The sequence below is a fragment of the Macaca fascicularis genome, chromosome 9 (genome assembly GCF_037993035.2).
Source record: "Macaca fascicularis isolate 582-1 chromosome 9, T2T-MFA8v1.1".
Taxonomy (NCBI): Eukaryota; Metazoa; Chordata; class Mammalia; order Primates; family Cercopithecidae; genus Macaca; species Macaca fascicularis.
The window spans coordinates 96,349,810-96,373,699 of record NC_088383.1 but is presented as its reverse complement, the minus strand read 5'-3'; the positions used below and the strand labels follow the sequence as shown (position 1 = coordinate 96,373,699).

At 38.2% G+C, this 23,890-nt stretch overlaps 1 long non-coding RNA gene across 1 annotated transcript; it reads left to right on the top strand.

Annotated features, from left to right (window-relative positions):
* Window positions 1-36: 36 nt before the first annotated feature.
* On the top strand, window positions 37-7,490 carry LOC102131195 (uncharacterized). The gene is made up of 3 exons (XR_280738.5): window positions 37-463; window positions 4,446-4,889; window positions 6,174-7,490. It is a non-coding gene; the product is annotated as an uncharacterized lncRNA (long non-coding RNA).
* Window positions 7,491-23,890: the final 16,400 nt, after the last annotated feature.

The following is a 23,890-nucleotide window of genomic DNA, read 5'->3' as shown; positions in this document are numbered from 1 at the left end:
GGGGGCGGGTCTGGAGGGCGCTTCCGGCCGACGGCCGTCGGGATGCGCTTCGCTGTAGTCGAGGAGGTACCGACAGCTGGCGGTGGGTCCTGCGTCCCGGCGGAAAGCTCCGAGGAGCCCTGTAGTAGACTTGTGGCTCGGGTGGAGCCGGCGGAAAACCCGGAGAAGCTGGAGACAGCCGTGGCTGAGGTGGAGCCGGCGTCGCTGCCCTGGAGCGTGGGCGAGTTTCCTCTTAGCCAGAGCTTCAGGGATTGACTCGAAGACTCCTCCGCTTTTTTAGTTGTTTTGGGTGTGAATAAAGCCCAGACTAAACCTTAGCCTCCCAGGCTGCCAAAACAGGACAGCTGTGATACTGTGTTTTTCAAAGTATAGTGCCTGAACCATCAGCATGAAATCTGCCTGAGACGGTTGTTGAAAATTCACATCGCTGGGCCTTGCCGCAGGGTGCCTCTTGAAGCTCAAGGTGTTTGTCTTTTTTTGTTTGTTTGTTTTTCCATTTGAGTTTGAAAATAAACAGGATACAATAAAGCAGAGAACTTGGAAAGGGGCTTACATTCTGCAGGAATTTGAGTCCTGAATCTTTGATATAATCTTGACCTGGACTACCAGAGCTCATACGGACATCAGTGAGACAGCACCCTCAAAGTTTTGTGCTTGTTGATCCCGAAGGCTTAGCGAGTAGAGACATAGCAATCTGGAAAATTTGGGTGCATTGAGTCATGGCCCAGCAGATTTACTCTATTATTAAGTATGAGCTAATCTGCTTTGTGAAGCAAACATGCTCTGTATTTACCACCACTCCAGATACATGTGTTCCTCATACGTTCCTCCCATATACTTACATACTCAAATCAGCAGCTGGGTTTTTTAATAGGTTATTGCTCAGAATCTTTGCCTGATCCAAAAAATCATAAATCTGAACAATACGTTGTTTTTTCCCACTTAAACTCCAGTTTATATGCCAGCTGGGGAAATAATAAGTATTACAAAAGTCGTATGGTGATCCAGATTTAAGGAACTTGGGACCGCGTTTTCATAAGTTAGCTTTTCCTTCAAAGAAACTGTTACATTTCTCTTTGTAAGCCCATCACCATCTTTACTCCTTTTCTCTTTAAGTGTCTCCTTGGTTTGGAGAGGTGTGTCTCTAAGTTTAGGCGTGCCTGTAAATGTTAACCAAGAAGAAAAGGGGCCAACCTATGAATGCTGAAATTTTGGAGACGTTCTGTGCAGGAAACCATCTTTAGGGCAACAGATGTTCTTTTTGATATGCTATTTTGTAGCATGTCAATGCCTGAATATTCATGGCCAGTGATATTTTTGTAGAACTTTGCTTAAATTAGTACTTAGTAAATATCCGCTCCTTCTTAAAATAGACATTCTAACCTGTATGCTCTATAGGATGAGTTGCCTGATATTTCTAAGTGCATTCAGCGAGCATTTGTGCCAGGTTCATCTCACTGTATTTTGCCTAATACATATGCTTATTAATGATCACTTCTCATACCCAATGTTTTGAGTCCTAGGGGTTACCAAGTGTTCCCAAAGTCATTATTCACTTCTTATGAAGCAATCTTTAGAGACTCTTACTTACAAAATGTATGGCACAGCACATATTTTTATACATGAAACTTGCCCGTAGTTTGATTTTACTTTCCTTATCCTAATTCCTCATCAGTTGATTTTATCCTGTTTTATACACTTAGGTACATCTGCTCCTAATTATTTTGATGTTATGCCAAGATAACAATGATAAAGTAAAAGTAAGCAATACCTCCTTGTTTTTGGCTAGGGAAAAGCCAAATATAGTATAAAGAAGACAAAGAGTACTTAAGCTTTGGACCCAGACTCTAATTACCTCTGTTGCTGATTCATTGAGTGATCTTGGGAAGTTACCATGTTCTCTGGGCCTTAGTTTTTTTGTGTGTTTTTTTTTTAAACTGAAAATTGGTAATATTAGAACCTATATCATGGGATTATCATGATAATCAGAGATGATGTATTTAAAATGCATATAATAGGCTGCTATAAATATTTTTATCGTTACTAATGTTATTACTATGTTCAGAGTAGAAACTATGATTTCAGAGTGAGAACTATGTTTTCAGAGTGGAAAAGAGAAGAAGTTTAACTTGATGTTCTTACATTAATGGGTCTTGAGTAGAACTTCATTTCTAATCAATCCACTATATTAGTCATCATTACTAATGTTCAGACATTGACATGCTACAAAATAGTATATCAAAAAGAACATCTGTTGCCCTAAAGATGGTTTCCTGCACAGAACGTCTCCAAATTTTCAGCATTCATAGGTTCGCCACTTTTCTTCTTGGTTAATATTTACAGGCACGCCTAAACTTAGAGGCACACCTCTCTAAACCAAAGAGACACTTAAAGAGAAAAGGAGTAAAGATGGTGATGGGCTTATAAAGAGGAATGTAACAGTGTCTTTAAAGGAAAAGCTAACTTATGAAAATGTGGTCCCAATAATAGAACTGATGCCTAGCTTTCTAGCAATTATATGGATTATACTTACTCCCACTGAACAATAAGGTGAATGACTTTCACAGGCACCACATGCATGAAAGATTATTTCATAACTTTTCTAATGATAAAAATCCACTCATCTCACTTAAAATGGATATCTCATTCTTAGAGCACTAAGCAGCCTTTGAAAAAATTTAGAAGTCACTGGCCGTGCTCATCGTTTCATACCAGACCATGTCTGAATTATCTGGGCAGTCTGTAAATTGGCTGCCCTTTGACATAGGTGACCACTTGGTCCAATCATGTAGTACAGAGAAGTTTGCAGTGTGCAAAACATGGCTATCCTTTTGCAGAGATCATGGGAAAATCGCCTCCCCTCATAAGAAATTGGTAGTATGGGAGCAATATATTTGGCAAATTAACAGAATACAAGAGGCAGAAAGGAAAATTAATGGTTCAAGGTCCTTGCAGAGATGGGAGAGGATGGAACCAAAAACACAGGTAGAGATTTTGATTTGGGCCAGAAGGAGATGAGACCTTATCTTCTGAGGGAATGTTAGAAGGATGGGTGAACATGAGGATAAATTTGTAGATCTGGCAGGAGGGAGTTCACGGAATTCAAGCCTGATGGCCTCAGTTTCCACAGTAACATAGGAGACAAGTTTGAAAGATGGGGGAATAGGAATTAAGTCTTGGAATGTGGAAGTGGTTTGTATTTGTAATTGAGAGAAATGGGAAAATAATGGGAAAGGATTGACAACTAAGAGGAATGGGAGAAACAAGTAGAAGTTTGTATGGTCAGCTCTGGAGATCCAACTGAGAATGAATTGCTAGTGGTTGTGCAATTTTATTTAGAAGCAAACATTATCTGTTGTATTTTTTCAGAGTGGAAAAGAAAAAAAGTTTAACTTGATGTTCCTACATTAATGGGTCTTGAGTAGAACTTCATTTCTAATCAATCTACTATACTAAAGGATAAGCTCAATTATTTTTGCTAGATTATCCATAGGACTTCAAAAATAGTCATTCCACTTTTAAGATTGCGTGGTGTCGACCAGGTGCGGCGGCTCATGCCTGTAATCCCAGCACTTTGGGAAGCTGAGGTGGGCGGGTCACCTGAGGTCAGGAGTTCGAGACCAACCTGGCCAACATGGTGAAACCCCGTCTCTAGTAAAAATACAAAAAAGAAGCTGGGCATGGTGGCAGATGCCTGTAATACCAGCTACTTGGGAGGCCAAGGCAGGAGAATCACTTGAACTTGGGAGGTGGAGGTTGCAGTAAGCCGAGATCATGCTGTTGCACTCCAGCCTGGGCAACAAGAGCAAAACTCCATCTAAAAAAAAAAGAAAAAAAAAATAGATTACATGGTATCATATATAGTATTTTAAGTTACAGCCATCTACTTTTAAAGAGGTTACTAAGATAGTTTTCTGGGGATGAAACAATAAAGGAAAGGAAACAGCTAAATTCTGTAGGGAAATAGGAAGGCTCTCTATGTAAGCATATACAATACTGGACTAAGAACATAGTCTCAGAAGTTAGACTTTCTGGTTTTCAGATTCCAGCTTCATCTCTTACTACCTGTAAATATTAAACAAATTAAATTATTTTGCCTCAATTCTTTTTAATTGTAAAGTGGGGATAATAACACCTAGTCATGAGACTGTTGAGAGGATTAAACAGTTTACATAAAGACTTTATATAGTTCCTGCCCCAAAATAAATATCAGTTGCTTTTATTAAGCAGAATTAAAGGGTTTCTTATTATCACTTCTCTCTTAATCAAATAAACTGACAAATAGTTTTTCATAGTTATTTATTATCTCATAACTACATTGAGCAACGAACTTTGTGCCTATGCCAAGAAAGTTTGAGCTTTCTTATCTTTCTGCCCTACTGTTGCATCATTCCTTTTAACAGTTGCCAGATGTTGATTTAGTGTTTATTTGCTTTTTGTTGCAGTGGAAGCCAACAGAAGAGGGGTCCATGTGTACAGATAGGGCTGGAGTGATCCATGTTCCAACAGCAGGCCATTTAACCTCACTTGAATATGGAGGCTGCATAGGTCACAAGTCTGAAGACTACAAGCTACCTTTGCTTAAAAGGAACCACACCATCACTGATAGCTAACTGCTAGACTGTTCTCCAGCATATCAGGGCTACACTGAATTGCTTGAGTTGCGCTTCAATTAATGTAGAGAACTTCACCGAACCACACATAACCATTGAAGTAACCTGCTGTTTACAGTCTATCATGCTCTGCCAAGGGAGTTATTTTATAGTGACAAAACTTCTCTTCTGGTGCCCTGACACATCCTAGGACTTTGATGTTGGTAATTCTTTCCCCCCAGCAAATGTTGGTTCTAAATCCACAGAACTACTTGAGAAACCAGATGCAAAATTATGGTAGGTTTAAATTATCAATATTCTTTATATGTTTTGCTATTCCCATTTCAAAGAGGGAAACTAGCTATACATTTTCTAGTCCTGTTCTATGGTGATTTTCCTGCACAAACCAAAATTATTGTTCAGAAATATAATTTCCCCCAGAAGTACCCTCCATCCAAAACATAATGTTACTCTATCACAAAGATAAATAATGGCTTTCCAAATCCTGGTTTAAAAAAACCAAACACTCTCTTCTTCTCTATATTTTTCCAGAACAGGCATAGATGATAGCAGTTATGTTTTACCATCTTATTTTTTTTTTTCTGAAATGTTAGTTTTCTAGGATATGGAAATCTTAGGATTCATAAAAAAAAGAAAAGAACTTTTTGAAATGTTAGTTTTCCAAAATTGGAAAATCTTTTTGAGTCATTCTATCTTTAGGACTATTGGTTAGCTGACTTTAGAGCATTTAATATTTCCTTATTATTTCAAACAATAGAGAACTTTCTGCCCCCCACCCCCCCTTCTTTTTGAGACAGGGTCTGGCTCTGTCACGCAGGAGACTGTCTGTAGTGCAGCGGCAGAGTCTCAGCTCACTGCAACCTCCGCCTGGGCTGAAGTGATCCTTCCACCTCAGCCTCCTGAGTAGCTGGGACTATAGGTGCAGGCCACCACATCTGGCTACTTTTAAACAATAGAGAACTTCCAAAACAAAAGTTATTTATTAATTCTTCAAGAAATCTGTTTTTTACTTAGTCGATTAATGTCCATTTCATGTTGCCTCAGTAGCCCATGTAGGAATCACTCTTTTTTCAGATTTTGTTCAGTTTTGTTGTATATAGACCCATCGTTCTTTGATTGAGTTGCTTTGTATTATATATCAGTCAGTATGAAAACCCAAACAGTATCTAAGCCAGAAAAGCAACGTAGGCACCTGTGAACTCACACACTTGGTTGCAATTGCTTCAGTAAAAAGGACAGTTTACACTCAAATTGAAGCAACCTTTATGGTTCCACAAACATTCCTTATTATCCCACCTCACCTTTTCATTCTTACTTCCTATGCTGTCTAATCTGATTCGGTACAAGAGATAAGGCGGGTACTGCTAAATGATAACTTAGATGCAGGGGCCATCATGAAAATATTCATCCCATATCTTACATTAAGCAAACTACCAACAACTGTTTGTTGAAAAGTATAAATGAATAAATGAAAATAAGATAGGCAATGTGGGAAGCTAAAATATGGAAGTGTTGTTGCTTCGCTTTACGTGGTATAACGATCTCATTTTATCTTCCCAGCTCTCCCAGGAGGTATGCAGAACAATATTTATCTCATATTGCGGATGTGGCAATCAAGACAGAGAGGCTAAATGCTTTACCTAAAGTCATCCAACAAATATTTGGTAGAACCAGGGCTAGAATGCAATAAATGGAAATAGAGTTATTTCGGTGTTTCTTTTCCTGATACTTGCCTTATTCATGACAAATGTATAATGGCTTCAGAAGGTGTCACTTGTTGCTAGGGATAAACTTTACCTGTAATACTGTAGCACTTACTATTAGTTAACGACCCACTATTTATTCTCTTTTTGTCTTTGGAATCTTTGGAATGTGTAAGTATTTGCCTCCCAGGAAGCTCTCTTTATCCTCTCCTCAGGAGAAAATCCTGATTTGGTCTAAACCAATCTTGGTAACTATCTTTCTTGCCAGTTTTGTTTTAGGAATGGGCGTGCAACTCAGTTCTAGCCAATGAGATATGAGGAGCAGTCTACTGGGGAGTTTCTGGGAAAGTTTGTTTTTCTTGTCCTAAGAAATAAACAAATAATGGGGTAATAAAGCTTCAACACTTTGTGAGATCACTGGATTGGAGATCCTGTTGAGTCAAAGGAATATTGAATTTGACACAGTAAAATAGCCTGTAAGGAAAGGAAATGATATTCAGTAAATGAAATGCTGAAAATTGATATTTTGAAGGTGGTGCAGTAGTTGTTACTGATTAAATGAAACAGTTGAGATTAAGAAAGTTTAGCCAGGACAAGTTATATAGCACAAATCATTTGAGATAAGGAGGTTAAAAAAAACCCTGAGAGGCCGGGAAGTCCTGGTTCCAAACTTCTGCTCTTGCTGGACTTGAGCCCCACTAGCTTCTTGTCTTCCACTAATCTATGCACCCCTCCTTTCCCACTGCTAAAAAGCCAAGCTCACTCAACAACTTTAATTTTATTCAAATAAATTATTTTATACAGACATTTTGTTTTTAGTAGATGTTATTAGTGATTAGGAAAAATGAAAGAAATTGACATCTTTCAATTGACAGAGATGCCAGTAATTTTAAGTATAATTTTTTAAACACTTTTTTCTTAAAATGAGAAAGAAATGCAAGGACGGGATTACTGCCCTGCTCATTGGCATGTCCAAATATGATAGCTAGACCTGCTGCAATTATCTTGCAACCAGGAAGGAGCTAGCTTGAAAATAAAGCCAACACAGTGAGATGACAGAGCAGAAAGTGGAAAGAACCTAAGTCCTTGATGATGCTATTGAGCTGATGAATTAAACCTGGAGTGTATCTACCATGGGCGTCCATAAGGAATTAAAATATCTTTACTGTTTAAACCAGTGTTTCATTGTTTTCCGCAGAAATCCTAATTGGCATAAACTATTGACCAATTAACCCCATTGCAACCTCACCTGACCCCTTAGGATGTCCTTTCATGCTTTTCTTGATTTTATTGAAGTTATGTATTGAGAATAATAGAAAATCACAGAAGGTGATTTTCTGATCCTATCTCCTTAGCTATGACCTTGTGTCTCTGGCTCATGATCATGGTTTATGAAGCATGGGAAGCACTGGGAAAAGTAGGAAGTAGGTAGTTAAGATGAGATGTCTGATGATGGAGGTTATTGGGGTCAGGACAGGTGGGTAGGCAAGGTGAAGTGTGTAAGCTAAGCAGGAAATGCAAATGAAAATCAGAGAGAAGGTACCTCTTCAGAACAGATTCTTAGAAAGCCATTATTAGGAACATATGGGCCACATCTTTGAGAAGCGTTGTGGAATTCACGTTACAGTAATGGCATCACTTAGATTCATGCTCTTCTCTCACAGAGAGAAATCAATGTTTATAGGATGTCGAAGGGTCTTCATCATATGTCTTAGTCTGTATTCATTGCTATAAACGAATACCTAAGGCTGGATAATATATAAGGAAAAGAGGTTTATTTGGTTCACACAATTCTGCAAGCTGTAGAAGAAGCATGGCACCAGCATCTGCTTCTGTTGAGGGCCTCAGGAAGCCTCCATCATGGTGGAAGGCAAAGGGAAACCTGTGTATCACATGGTCAGGGAGGAAGAGAGCAAGAGAGGGGAGGAAGGTATCAGATTCTTTCTAACAATAAGATCTCATGGGAGGTAGGAGTGAGAACTCAATCCCATGAAGACAGCACCAAGCCATTCATGAGGGATCTGCCCGCATAACCAAAACACCTCCCAGTGGGCCCCATCTCCAACATTGGGGATCAAATTTCAACATGAGATTTGGAGGAGACAAACATTCAAACTGTATCATTGTGCTTGTTTTCTTCAGAAATAGACAAGATTGATATGTTTCATGATGACATTATGATCTAAAAATGAGAGTTTATTTCAGTTTGTCCTGTATACACCCAAGAGGTCCAGGATATTATTCTCTCTGTCTGCCACAAGTCCTGCAAACTATAAGATGGCCTTAACATTCAATCTAGGGTGGTTCTGCCCAATGACCTTTTGTCTTTCCTAAGTGTCTTCCAAAGAACATAGTAATAGTCTATCATGAATTATATGAAAGCTGTTTACATGGATTAAACAGCAAATCTGACAAAGAGGCTGCTCTTTGATGACTCTAGACATATTTATGCTTAATATTTTAGACATTTGAGAAAAAAGTCAATTTATTAATACTTTATGTTCAATTGAGTTTGAAGTCATAAAGAGGAAAGGAATAATAAGGATTAGAGCAAAACTAAATGAAATAGAGAATAGAAAAACAATAGAGTCAATGAAACAAAAAATTATTTCTTTGAAGAGATCAGCAAAGTTGACAAAACTTTAACTAGATTAAGAAAAAAGAATATTCAACAAATAAAATCAGAAATGAAAGACAGTACTACTGATTTATAGGAATAAAAAGGATTGTAAGAGAATACGTATAATAGCTACATGTCAAAAAATTGGATAGTCTAGATGAAATAGACAAATTCCTAGAAACACACAAACCAACAAAACTGACTCAGGAAGAAAGAGTAAATCTGAATAGATCTATAAAAAGTAATGATATTCAATTTTGGTTGAATCAGCAACCAAAACTCTCCTAACAAAGAAAAGCCCAGGAACTGATGACTTCACTGGTGAATTCTACCAAACGTTTAAAAACGAATTAACACTAATCCTTCTCGAACTCCTCCAAAAAATTGAGAAACAGAATCCTTACTGAGTCATTCTATGAAGTCAACATTACCCTGATACCAAGGCTAGACAGGAAATACAAGAAAACTATGGCCAAATGTCCCCTATAAATGCATTATAGATACAAAAATCCCCAGCAAAATGCTAGGAAATTAAATTCAGCAGCCCTTAAAAGAATTATACACCATGACCAACTGAGATTTATCCCAGAAATGTAAGAGTGGTTTAACATATGAAAATCAGTCAATGTAATACACCAAGTAATAGAATGAAGAAGCGAAAAATTCATGATCATCTCAATTGATATAGAAGAACGTTTGACAAAATCCATTACTCCTTTATGATAGGAATGTTCAATAAACCAGGAATAGAAAGGAACTGTCTCAACATGATAAAGACCATGCATTAAAAACTCACAGCTAACATCATTGTCAATGGAGAATAATGTCAAGCTTTTCCACTAAAATCAGAAGACATGGATGCCTGTGTTTGCCACTTCTATTCAACATAGTATTGGCAGTTCTAGTCAGACCCATTAGGCAAGAAAAAGAAACAAAATAAATCCAAATTAGAAAGGAAGAAGTAAAACTATCTCTGTTTGCAAGTGATATGAGTGTAGAAAGCCCTAAAGAATGCGAAAAATAGCCTCTTAAAGCTAATAAACAAATTTAGTAAAGCTTCAGAATACAAAATCACACAAAAATCAGTCATGTTTCTACACACTAGCAGTAAAAAATCTGAAAAGGAAATTAAGAAAGTTTCATTTACAGTAGTACCCAAAAGAATAAAATATTTAGAAATCAATTTAACCAAGAAGGCAGAAGACTTGTACACTGAAAACTACAAAACATTCTGGAAAGAAATTAAAGTAGACTTAAATAAATAGGAAGAGATCCTGTGTTCATAAGTTGGAAGACTTAATATTGTTAAAATGACAACGTTACTCAAAATGATATGTAGAGTCAATGTAATCACGCTATTAAAATCCCAACAGTGCTTTTGGCAGAAACGGAAAAACCTATTCTAAAATTCATATAGAATTTCAAGGAACCCAAAATACTCCAAGGCAAAATAATCTGAAAAGGAACAAAGTTGTAGGACTCACACTTTCTGATATTAAAATTTACTACATAGCTATAGTAATTGAAATAGCATGGACTTGGCCCAGAGATAGACAATATAGACCAATATAGACCAATGGAACAGAATCGAGAGGCCAGAACTAACACTCACATCTATGGTTAATTAATTTTTAGCAAGGGTTCCAGGACCACTCAATGGGGAAAAGGACAATCTCTTCAACAAATGGTGTTGAGGAAACTAGATATCCACAAGCAAAAGAATGAAGTTGGACCTATACCTTTACATAATGTACAAAAATTAACTCAAAATGGATCAAAGACCTAAATTTAAAGCTATGAAACACTTAAATATTAAATGCTATAAAACTCTTAGAGGAAAACATATTGAAAAATCTTCATGACCTTGGGTTTGACAATGGTTTCTTTTTTTTTTTTTTTTTTTTAAATTTATTTATTATTATTATACTTTAAGTTGTAGGGTACATGTGCGTAACGTGCAGGTTTGTTACATATGTATACTTGTGCCATGTTGGTGTCCTGCACCCATCAACTCGTCAGCACCCATCAACTCATCATTTACATCAGGTATAACTCCCAATGCAATCCCTCCCCCCTCCCCCCTCCCCATGATAGGCCCCTGTGTGTGATGTTCCCCTTCCTGAGTCCAAGTGATCTTATTGTTCAGTTCCCACCTATGAGTGAGAACATGCGGTGTTTGGTTTTCTGTTCTTGTGATAGTTTGCTAAGAATGATGGTTTCCAGCTGCATCCATGTCCCTACAAAGGACGCAAACTCATCCTTTTTGATGGCTGCATAGTATTCCATGGTGTATATGTGCCACATTTTCTTAATCCAATCTGTCACTGATGGACATTTGGGTTGATTCCAAGTCTTTGCTATTGTGAATAGTGCTGCAATAAACATACGTGTGCATGTGTCTTTATAGCAGCATAATTTATAATCCTTTGGGTATATACCCAGTAATGGGATGGCTGGGTCATATGGTACATCTAGTTCTAGATCCTTGAGGAATCGCCATACTGTTTTCCATAATGGTTGAACTAGTTTACAATCCCACCAACAGTGTAAAAGTGTTCCTATTTCTCCACATCCTCTCCAGCACCTGTTGTTTCCTGACTTTTTAATGATCGCCATTAAATATAACATCAAAAGTACAAGTGATGAAACAACTGATAAATTGGACTTCATCAAAATTGTGCATCAAGTGACACTATAAAGAGAGTGAAAAGATAACACAAAAAATTGGAAAAAATGTTTGCAAATCATATATCTGACAAAAAACTAATATACAGAATGCATAAAGAATCCTACAACTCAACAAATAAAAGATAAATAACTCAATTTTTTTAATGAACAAAAGACTTAGACACTTCTCTAAAAAAAAAGACATGCAAATAGTCAATAAGCAACTCAAAAGATGCTAAAACCACAATGAGATACCACTTTATACCTACTAGAATGGCTATAATTAGAAGAAAAAATAACTAGTGTTGTTGAACATGTGGAGAAATTGGAAACCTAGTATATAGCTGGTGAGAATGTAAATGGTTCAGCTGCTGTGGAAGATAGTTTGGCAGTTCCTCAAAATGTAAAACAGAATTATCACCCAGTAATTCTACTCTTAAGTATATACCTGATATAGTTTGACTGTTTGTCCCTACGCAAATCTTATGTTGAAATGTAATCCCCAATGTTAGAGTGGGGCCTGGTGGGAGGTGATTGGATCATGGGAGTGGTTTCTCATGAATGGCTTAACACCATCTCCAGCTGTCATCAAGATTGTGAGTTCTCACAAGATCTGGTTGTTTAAAAGTGTGCAGCACCTCCCCACTTCCTCTCTTGCTCGGGCTTTTGCCATGTGACATGTCTGCTTCCACTTTGCCTTCCATCACTATTGGAAGCTTCCTGAAGCCTCCCCAGAAGCAGATGCTGCTATGCTTCCTGTGCAGCCTGCAGAACTGTGAGCCAACTAAACCTTTTTTTCTTTGGAACTTACCCAGTCTCAGGTATTTCTTTATGGCAATGCAAGAATGGCCTAATACAATACCCCCAAAAATTGAAAACAACAACTTAAACAGTGACTTGTACACTAATGTTCATAGCAACATTATTCACAATAAACAAAAGGTAGAAACAAACAAAATGTCTATCAAAAGAAAAACGGATAGGCTGGGCACGATGGCTCACACCTGTAATCCCAGCACTTTGCCAAGGTGGGCGGATCACCTGAGGTCAAGAGTTCAAGAACAGCCTGGCCAACATGTTAAAACCCCATCTTTAAAAAACAAACAAACAGACAGACAAAAAGATAAATGGATAAACAAGATGCAGTATATACATACAATGGAATATTATTCAGCCATAGAAAAGAAGAATGGAGTACTGATACGTGCTACAAGATGGATGAACCTTGAAAACATTATGCTAAGTGAAATAAGCCAGACACAAAAGGATAGTGTATGATACCATTATGTGAAATATTTACAGTAGGCAAATTCATAGAGACAGGAGGTAGATTAGAAGTTACCAGAGGTTACCAGAGGTTGGAAGGAGAGGGAAGTGGGAGATTTTGCTGAATAAGCACAGTTTCTATTTGGGGTGACAAAAGGGTTTTGGTAATAGATGGTGGTAATGGTTGCACAACATTGTAAATATAATTAATACCACCAAATTGTACAGTTAAAAATGATTAAAATGGCAAATTGCATACATCTTTGTCTGTTTGTGTTGCTATAAAGGAATACCCGAGGCTGGGAAATTTATAAAGAAAAGAGGTGTATTTGGCTTATGATTCTGCAGATTGTACAAGAAGCATGGCACTGGCATCCACATCTGGTGAGGGCCTCAGGCTGCTTCCGCTCATATCAGAAAGGGAAGGCAAGCCAGTGTATGTGGAGATCACATGGTGAGAGAGGAAACAAGAAAGAGGGGGTAAGGGCTAGCCTCTTTTAACAACTAGCTCTTGGCCAGGTGAGGTAGTTCATGCTTGTAATCTCAACACCTTGGGAGGCTGAGGTGGGAGGGTCTCTTCAGCCCAAGAGTTCGAGACTAGCCTAAAAAATAATAATAATAATGATAATAATAATTCCATAAAACCTAGCTCTCAGGGGAACTAAGAGACCAAAAACTCACTCACCTGCAACCCAGGGAGGACATTAATCTATTCATGAGGGATCTGCCCCATGACCCAAATACCTCCCGTTAGGCCCCACCTCCAACATTGGGTATCCAATTTCAACATCAGATTTGGAGGGTCAAATACCTGGGCTATATATCCTTATCTCTACAAAAAATATATAAAATTTAGCTGGGTGTGGTGACATATATCTGTAGTCTCAGCTACTTTGAAGGCTGATGCAGGAGGATCACTTCAGCCCAGAAGTTCAAGGCTACAGTGAGCTATAATCACGCCACTGCACAACAGCCTGCAAGACAGAATGAGCCCTGTCTCCAAAAAAAATAAAAATAAAAATAAATTAATGACTTTTAAAAAGACCTTGTATTGTAAGTTGGTAAACATAAGTACATTTGTTGGAACTATGAAATAATTCACCCACAGGATCAATGTTATAAATTGTTATTTGCATCTCAATTTAGTTTGTTTAACCCAGAATTCACATTTGCCATAAAACTGTGGTCAATGATTCAATTAAAATACTGATATCCAAATGGGAAAGCAACATATTGAATCAGAAATAGTTTTATTTTTATCAACTGGTGTCACTGAAGAAAAGCAGGTTTCATTAGTGTGGAACATGAGAAAATAGAAAGTTTTCTATTGATTATGGAGAAATTTCAGTTCAGTTTCTAGAAGGTTAAATGCCCCGATTTCTTTTTTTAAAAATGCCTGTGTTAAACTAAATAATGGCCTCCATTATTTCCATACGCAAATCCTCAGAACCTATCACTGTTACGTTATATGGCAAAAGGGAATTTGCAAATGTGATTAAGTTAAGGATCTTGAGATTGGGAGATTATCCTGGGTTATCTGATGTCCCCAATGTAATCACAAGGATCCTTATAAAAAAGGAAATGTGAGACAAAGGGAGAGAAGGTGATGTGATGAAGTAGAGGTCAGAGTGATGTGGGGGCTAGATCCAAGGAATGTGGGCAGCCTCTAGAAGCTGAGACAGGCAGGGAAATGGATTCTCCTCCTAGGGCCTCCAGAAGGAAAGCAGCCCTGCCAACCCATTTGAAACTTCTGATCTCCAGATCTATACAATAATACATCTGTGTTTTTTTTTTTTTAATTTTTTTAGAGATAGGGTCTTGCTCTGTTGCCCTGGCTAGAGTGCAGTGGCATGATCTGGGCTCACTACAGCCTCAACCTTCCAGGCTCAAATGATCCTCCTACCTCAGCCTCCTGAGTACGTGGAGCTACAGACATGTGCCACCATGCCTGGCTAATTTTGTTTTTTATTTTTTTGTAGAGACAGGGTCTCCCTATGTTGCCTACCCTGGTCTCCAACTCCTGGGCTCAAGCAATCCTCCTGCCTCAGCCTCCCAAAGTGCTGGACTTATAAGTGTGAGAGCCACAGCTCCTGGCCCATCTGTGTTATTTTAATGTTTAAGTTTGTCATAATCTGTTACAGCAGCAATAAAAAACTAACAAAACGACTAATTTTATTTCCAAACCCATTGTCTCCCTCCCTTAAAATAATTTCATCACAATAACTATTTTTATATTACAGTTACACACCACATAACGACCTTTTGGTCAATGACAAACTTCATATACAATGGTGGTTCCTTAAGATTACAGTGGAGCTGAAAAATTTTTATTGCCCAGATACGTCAGAGCTGATTGTGAGACAACACATTACTCACATGTTTGTGATGATGCCGGTGTAAACAAACCTACTGTGCTGCCAGTCCTATAAAAGTATAATACATACAATATGTACAGTACATGGTACTTGATAATGATAATAAACAACTGCATTACTGGTTTGTGTACTTGCTGTATTATACTTGTATTATTATTTTGGAATGCCTTTTTTATACTTAAAAAAAAGTTAACTGCAAAACAGTCCTTCAGGAGGTATTCCAGAGAAGGCATAGTTACCATAGGAGATGGCAGCTCCATGCATGTTACTGCTCCTGAAGACCTTCCAATGGGAGAAGATAAGGAGGTGAAAGACAGTGATATTGAAACCCCTGACCCTATTAGGCCTAGTCTCATGTGTAATGTGTGTTTATGCCTTTTTTTTTTTTCTTTTTCGAGACTAGGCCTCACTATGTCAGCCCGGGCTGGAGTGCAGTGGCTGTTCACAGGTGCAATCATATTGCACTGCAGCCTCAAACTCCTGGCCTTGGACAATCCTCCCACCTCAGCCATCTGAGTAGCTAGGATTATAGGCTTGCACTGTAGCACCTGGCTGTGTCTTCATTTTTAAACAAAAAGTCTGAAAGCGAAAAAATAAAAATAAAAAATTTTTAAACAGAAGAAAGGTTATGGGCTGGGCGTGGTGGCTCATACCTGTAATCCCAGCACTTAGGGAAGCTGAGGCAGGCAGATCACTTGAGGCTAGGAGTTTGAGACCAGCCTGGCCAACACGGTGAAACCCTGTCTCTATTAAAAATGCAAAAATTAGCCACGCATGGTGGTGCACTCCTGTGTTCTAAGCTGCTTGAGAGGCAGAGACATGAGAACTGCTTGAACCTGGGAGGTGGAGGTTGCAGTGAGCCAAGATTGCGTCATTGCACTCTAGCCTGGGCGACAGAGCAAGACTCCACCTCAAAAAAAAAAAAAAAAAAAAAAGAAAAAGAAAAAGAAAAAAACTCACCATAGTCTCTACCTTCTGGGCTCAAGCGATCCTTGCACCTCAGCCTCCTGACTAGCTGGGACCACAGGCACGCACCGCCACATCCAGCAACATGGTGAGACAGGGTTTCACCATGTTGGCCAGGCTGGGCTTGAATTCCTGGGCTCAAGAGATCCTCCCACCTCTGCCTCCCAAAGTGCTGGGATTACAGGAGTGAGCCACTGTGCCTGGCCTAAGTGTACCACTTTATATCTTCTATAGTTTACTTTTACTGTACCTTTTCTACATTTAGATACAGAAATACTGACCATTATGTTACAATTGCTTACAGTATTCGGTACAATAACAGGCTGTACAGGTTTGCAGCCTAGGAACAATAGACAATGCCATATATAGCCTAGATGTGTTGCAGACTATACCATCTATGTTTGTGTAAGTACCTTGTATGATGTTTGCACTGTGATGAAATCACCTAATGATGAATTTTTCAGACTACATCCTTGTTAAGTAATGCATGACCTTAATCAGTTAGGAATGAGTCAGAGCAGTATTGTAACCTTGATAAAGATGTTGATGTAGATAATACTCCCATTTACAATGTACTTGACAAATACAAGGCATTGCACTGAAAGTTTTACATACTTTATTTTAAAAAATGTTACGACCTTTTAGGTAAGTACCATTAACCACTTTTACAGATGAGAAAACAGGGTCTATGAGGTGAAATAATTTGTCATACAGTGGTGATGTAAATATGCATGTAATGAAAGAGAATAGGCAAGTCAGAAGTGGTTTTCGTATTTCTTTTAATAGATTAAGGGTCCTTATTATCAGCAAAAGAGTGAAAGTCTGACAGAAAAGAAAAAAGGTGGAAAGAAATGTTGGGATGTGCAATTCCTTATGTTGGCTGGTTCAGTAGAGCTTCTCCATTGTTCAGATGGAGTTTAGGCAAGCAAAAGACAACCAGCCATTGCTGGGTATTTGAACATCAGATGTTCATAAGCCTTCGGTATTCTAAAAAGAAAAATTCATTCTCTTAAAAATTCTGAAAAAAGTTCTCCGTATTAAAACTTCATAATGAACATTGCCACATTGTATATTAGGCACAGATATTATCCGTTGAAGCTTTTGGTAATTGTTATTTTTGTAACTGTAATATTTAATATATGTTTTATATATATATATGTTTTATTTATTTATTTTTTGAGATGGAGTCTCACTCTGTCACCCAGGCTGAAGTGAAGTGGCAAGATCTTGGCTCACTGCAACCTCCGCCTCCCGGATTCATGCCATTCTCCTGTCTCAGCTTCCCAAGTAGCTGGGACTACAGGCACATGCCACCACGCCCGGCTAATTTTTTGTATTTTTTGTAGAGACGGGGTTTCACCGTGTTAGCCAGGATGACCTCGATCTCCTGACCTCGGGATCCGCCCACCTCGGCCTCCCAATGTGCTGGGATTACAGGCCTGAGCCACGGCTATATATTTTGCAAACAATAACAAATCTAGAGGAAATTCTTTGAAGCAGCAGTGGTACTTAAAATTGGCTACTTGTATTTATCGTCTCTGTTTCACTTTTGAATACAATAAAATATTTTTTAAGATATTCAAATTTTTTACAGAGAGTTGCTAAAAACATTTGATGATTTGGGGTGCAGATGAAGGATGGCTGGTATTTGAAAATTAAATAAATAAAGGCCTTCCTTGATTCTTAATATTTAGACGGATGGCTTCAGTGGAGTTTCTTCCCTCAAACCAAATTCCAGTGATAATGTATCTGTTCTTAACACGAGCAATAACTGGAGTACTTAGGATTAAACAAAATATCAGATGTGCCGGGCCAGAGGAGGTGAGGAAAGCCTAAAGTGATAAGGTGCTAGTCAGCTCAGAGCGGCTGTTTTAGAGAGTGTAATACAGCAGACTAGAAACTTGTCAGAAAGGAAAGGTACCAGGCAGGAGATAAATGTACAGCCACCTTAGCCAATGTCAGGAGCTGAAAACTCTATTTTGAATTTTTGTGGAAATAACATCCTTATGAGAAACTGAACACTAAATAGATATAGTAAACCGATTTTGCTTATTGAGACATCTGTTCATTCATTTATTCAACAGCTATTTACTGAGTGGATACTTGGTAGTTTTTAGGCCTTAGAATTAACCCAAGACAAAGTTGTGAGGTAGGAAGTTACATTTCAGTCATCTCACTACTTAGCTCTTTCTTGAGACTTCAGCCTTCCCTTTCCTCCCTCAGGCTTTGGAGCTTAGAAACTAAACATATTAAAGCTTCAGTGACAGGGTGACAAGGCTGTTTAAAATGACAAATGGTTGTGTTCAGAGGGAGATAATGTGTTGAGGAAGGAAAGGTGTTAAGTTCTACTACTTGTAGCTAGGTGGAATTATTGTGTCCTTTATATCATTTTTTGCTTTCCTGTCATAAGATATTCCTTGCTTTAATATCATAATAAATAAATAAAAATACACATAAGGAAATAAACAATAAAAAGAATGTGTTAAACATTTTTTTTTAATCATTTCAGGTTTTTTCTTTCTAATTCAACTTCAGTTAATCAGGCCTGCTTTGCTTGTTTGTCAAGGTTCTTCAACTTGCTTAAAAACCTTTGCATTATTGGTCAAAACTTAATCTTTCAAATTACCACAGGCTTACAAAACTTTTATGCATCATGCAAACATCATGAGATGTAGTATGGGAGGTAAGGAATATTTAACCTGCTTCAAACTTTAAGTATTGGACATTTAGATTGCTTTCAACTTTATCCAATTACCAACAAAGCACAGCAGATATAACTGGTTAATATTTTTAACCAAATATTTTGACTAAAGTATCGAATTGCTTTGGGGTCTTGAAGGATATAATATACTATGAAAGAAAAGTAAGAGGTGCTGATGATACAATGAATTAGGAGGACCTATTTTGTCCTGGGAACTTTAGAGACGACTTTTTGAAGAAGAGTCCTATGTCCTACCTCAATCAGTCTACAAGCACAAGGAAACAACTTAGAGTCCAACACAGTCAAATTTATAGACTCATTGCAGTGAGGGAGATCACACGCAGAACTGTGAGGCATCTCACTCACCAAACAAGGAAAAGGTAATCATAGGATTTGGGGGAAGAGTAGAGTTTGGGTGAGATTTAAATGAAATCATTTAAGTGGCTTTAGATGAACTCAAAGCAAATCAGGAGTCAACATCAGGTCTGGGCAGGATCCAGGGTTCTGCTTCCTTGGAAACTAGTAAGTTAAGACAGATATGGAGTATTGTGTCCAGAAGCCCTTTTCTTAAGCTCTGTGGCTGGAATGGAAATGGAGGCTGATTCTCTGTGTCAAAGTGTTTTAGAGTCTCCAAGACACTATGATGTTTTATGTTACAATAATATAATTTCAAACGACAAAGTTTCTTTTCTAATAGCATATAATTTTAAAGAACAAAGTTTCTTAGCAAGTAAGAAAACAGTAATCACTCAAAGAATGGGGTTATTATGAAGCTTTATAGCATGTCCTTGGGATAAATAGTTTCCCTCAAACTTTGCAGCTAGTTTTATCAATGTTTGTTAATCTAGCCTGATGAGTGATGGAACAGATTTTTACTTTCTAAGTCCCAGCAAAAGCTTCACCTAAAAAGAGAGAACCAACCAAGAGACAGGGGAAAATAACTTTCTGGAAAGAAAAAAAAAAAAAAACAAAAACAAGCATGAAGGTTGTGAGCTGGTTCTGGACACATTTGAGAACCTGAAAACCAATAGGACAATAACACAGGCAACAAATGATTTGAAATGATGGAGAGATAGGGGCAGATCTTTCAGGAAGCTGCTAGCCTTATTAAGGATTTTGCATTTGATCAAAGAGTAAAGGGAAGTCACTAAAGGATTCTAATCAGGGGAATTACCTAATCTTCATCTTCTAAGGTAGAGAATGCATTGTCATGGGCAACAGTGGAAGCTAGATGACCATTTGGAAAGTTGTTGCAAGAGAGGATGGTAGTTTATACTAGGGTGGCAGCAGTAAAGAAGGCAGAAATGGAGAGATTCAAGATAACATTTTAGGTAGAACCAAATGGTCTTAGTGAGAGTTTGAATACATAACATGAGGGAGACAGAGTCAGGGATAATATTCAGGTTCTGGCTTGAACATCCGAGTAGAAGGTGGCATCATTAAGATGTGGAAGACTGGAGGTGAGGCAGGATTGATGAAAAAGAACAAGTACAGCTGTAGACATCCTACATTTTCGCGGCATTTCAGTAAGAATGCCTTGAAAGCATTTACGTATTTGGATCTGAGGTTGAGAAGAGAGGTTTGAGTTGGTGCTAAATACGGAGTCATAAGTATATATTCAAAGCCATGAAAAACAAAAGCAACATGAGAAGAGTAAAAGAATCAGGACCAAGCCTAAAGGAACTACCAAATCCAGAGGTGAACAGGAGGACAGGAGCCAGCAAGGAAGCCCAGGCACCATGAAAATGGCTGAATTCACTTATGAAAAGCTTGGTTTGATGCTTTGATGCTAAATTAGTTGTACCTGTCATCCATTTCTTAGAGAATCAAGAGCTGAAACATATCCTGAACTGCCTTCTATTTTTATTCACTGCTTTGTATTATCTGTAGTCATCTAGTTAGACAATTCCTTTCCTGAAATGCCTGTGATAGAAGCCAGGATGCATTTATTTCTTTGTGAAGCATTTGAAAAATATAAACATGGCCGGGCGCCGTGGCTCACGCCTGTAATCCTAGAACTTTGGGAGGCCGAGGTGGGCGGATCGAGGTCAGGAGATGGAGACCATCCTGGCTAACATGGTGAAACTCCGTCTCTACTAAAAAAAGACCAAAAAAAAAAAAAAAAAATTAGCCGGGCGTGGTGGCGGGGGCCTGCAGTCCCAGCTACTCGGGAGGCTGAGGTTGGAGAATGAGTGAACCCTGGGAATCAGTGAACCCGGGAGGCGGAGCTTGCAGTGAGCCGAGATCGCGCCACTGCACTCCAGCCTGGGCAACAGAGTGAGACTCCGACTCAAAAAAAAAAAAAAAGAAAAAGAAAAGAAAAGAAAAGAAAAATGTAAACATACAAATGACATCTTATCACAGCACAAAACAGATGTTTTAAATAGTATTTATTTTATTTTATTTTTTAGACGAAGTCTCCCTCTGTCGCCCAGGCTGGAGTGCAGTGGCATGATCTTGGCTCACTGCAAGCTCCACTTTCTGGGTTCGTTCACTCATTCCCCAGGTTCACCCATTCCCCGGCCTCAGCCTCCCTAGTAGCTGGGACTACAGGCACGGGCCACCATGCCCGGCTAATTTTTGTATTTTTAGTAGAGACAGGGTTTCACCGTATTGGCCAGGCCGGTCTCGAACTCCTGACTTTGTGATCCGCCCACCTCAGCCTCCCAAAGTTATAGGATTACAGGCGTGAGCCACTGCACCAGGCCGTTTTTAATTTTATTTTAAGCCTATGTTCTAACCATATCATTTACCTGCAGGTCCCTGGATATAATATGTACTTTTGAGTCTGAGTCTGTGCTCACATTGTTCCTTCTACTTAGAATGCCCTCTCTTTCCCCCTTCTCTACCTAATCAAGTCTTACTTAACTTTTAAAACCCAGCATGCTCCTCTCTGAGCCTTTTGTTGTTCTAATAAGGCATAACTAATCACTCCTCCTAAATACGCCCACAGTATCCAGCTTATTCCATTAGTACAGCTCTTGCCATGTTTTACTTTGCTAAGGTATAGACAAATATATCTGTCTCTACCATTGGACTATAAGGTTCTTAGGTGACCATGCGTTATTCAACTTTATGTCCCTGATACAGAGAACAAGTCTTGTTGAATTTACTTGCATGTTATTGGAGATGACATGGCAAAGAACAATGTGGATATACCCTTACCAGCTTCAGATAAACGCTATGACATATGTAAACAAAATATTCAGCTGACTTTTAAACTTTACATCCAATTTTGACTTATATAGATTGTAAAATACATGTACATATATTTCAGACCTTTGAACATGCTGCTTTCTGCTTGCCATATGCCCCCATCTTCTCTCTCCCACAAGTCCACCTGTCTCTTAATTTTAGTTTTTAGGCTTTTTTTTTTTTTTTTTTTTTTTTTTTTGAGACAGATTCTCACTCTGTCACCCAGGCCGGAGTGCAGTGGCACAATCTTGGCTCATTGCAACAATCACCTCCCAGATTCAAGTGATTCTTGTGCCTCAGTCTTCCGAATAGTTGGGATTACAGGCGTGCGCTGCCACGCCCATCTAATTTTTTCTATTCTTAGTAGAGATGGAGTTTCACTGTGCTGGTCAGGCTGATCTTGAATTCCTGGCCTCAACTGATCCGCCTGCCTTGGCCTCCCAAAGTGAGCCCGGCCTTTTTTTTTTTTTTTTTTAAAGAGATAATATCTCACTCTGTCACAGATTGGAGTACAATGGCGCTATTAATTTTAGTTTTAACTAAACTTTGTCGACGAAATCTTTGACTACCTTCTCTCTCTATCTCAAGATAGCTTGCTCAATTGCAATGTCACCCTGCACTCTCATTTTACAACACACATCATCTTTTAATTTCTCAGCAAGTGTTGTTTGCTCTCCAAAACTGAAAGCTCCAGGAGGCAGGGACACAACCTGTAATTTTTCTTTTCTTTTTTCAGCAAAGGGAGGGCTGTTTTTTTAACTTCTTGAAAATAGATGAAAGTAAACAATAAAATAATAAACCGTCACATGCCATCACTCAGCCTCAGTAACCATCAACCCATGGCCAATCTGCCCCTACTGCAACCCTGCCCATTCCCTACACTCACACATTATTTTGAAGTAAGTCCCAAACAACGTATGATTTTATTTGTAAATATTTCAGTCTGTTTCTGAAATGATTCCTTTTTATAACATAACCACAATGTCATTGTTACACCTAAGAATGAATAATACCTCTTTAATATCATCAACCATCCAGGCAGAATTCAAATTTGAAATTACCTCATTCAAATCATCTTTTTAATGTCTTTTCTTGAATCAGGATCTAAACAAGGTTCACACATTGAGATTGGCTGGTAGTCTGTTGTCTCTTTTTATCTACATATTCACCTTCTATTTTTTCTTTTTGTTTCATAATTTATAAATATAAATACTTTTTTTTAAATAGCTATGTCTCCAGTTCCTCACCCCGTCCTGGTCATAACAGGTTTTAGATAAATATTGTATTTCATGAAGAAATGAATTAATAAAAGTAATGCATAATTGAGAAATCTCAGGAGATACAAAAGAAATGTAATTTAATAATAACCTTTGATTTCTCTGATCTCATATTTCTTCAATGTTCCCTACATTTTAAATTTTATTTGATACATAATAAATGCATACTTTTGAGGCAGAAAGTATTATTCTCTGAAAAATTTCTAAGAATTTAATTTACCCTGGAATTGTCATAATTAGTTGATTTTAACTACTTCCCCTATATAAAATTGGTGACTTGGGCAGCAAGACGAAAGAGGTTTCTATTGTTAAGTAAGACTTTTCTTCTTCAAGAAATCATCACTAGTAAGCATTGCAACCTTTACTTTGCTGTTGTTAGATGTGGCAACAACTCGTGCTGGACTTGAGAAAATTGTGCAAGCTTGAATTAAATAATTGCTTCTAAATTTGCTTATAAGGAAGTTTATCGTCTTACCAAGGATGTCATGATACTACAAATACGGAAAT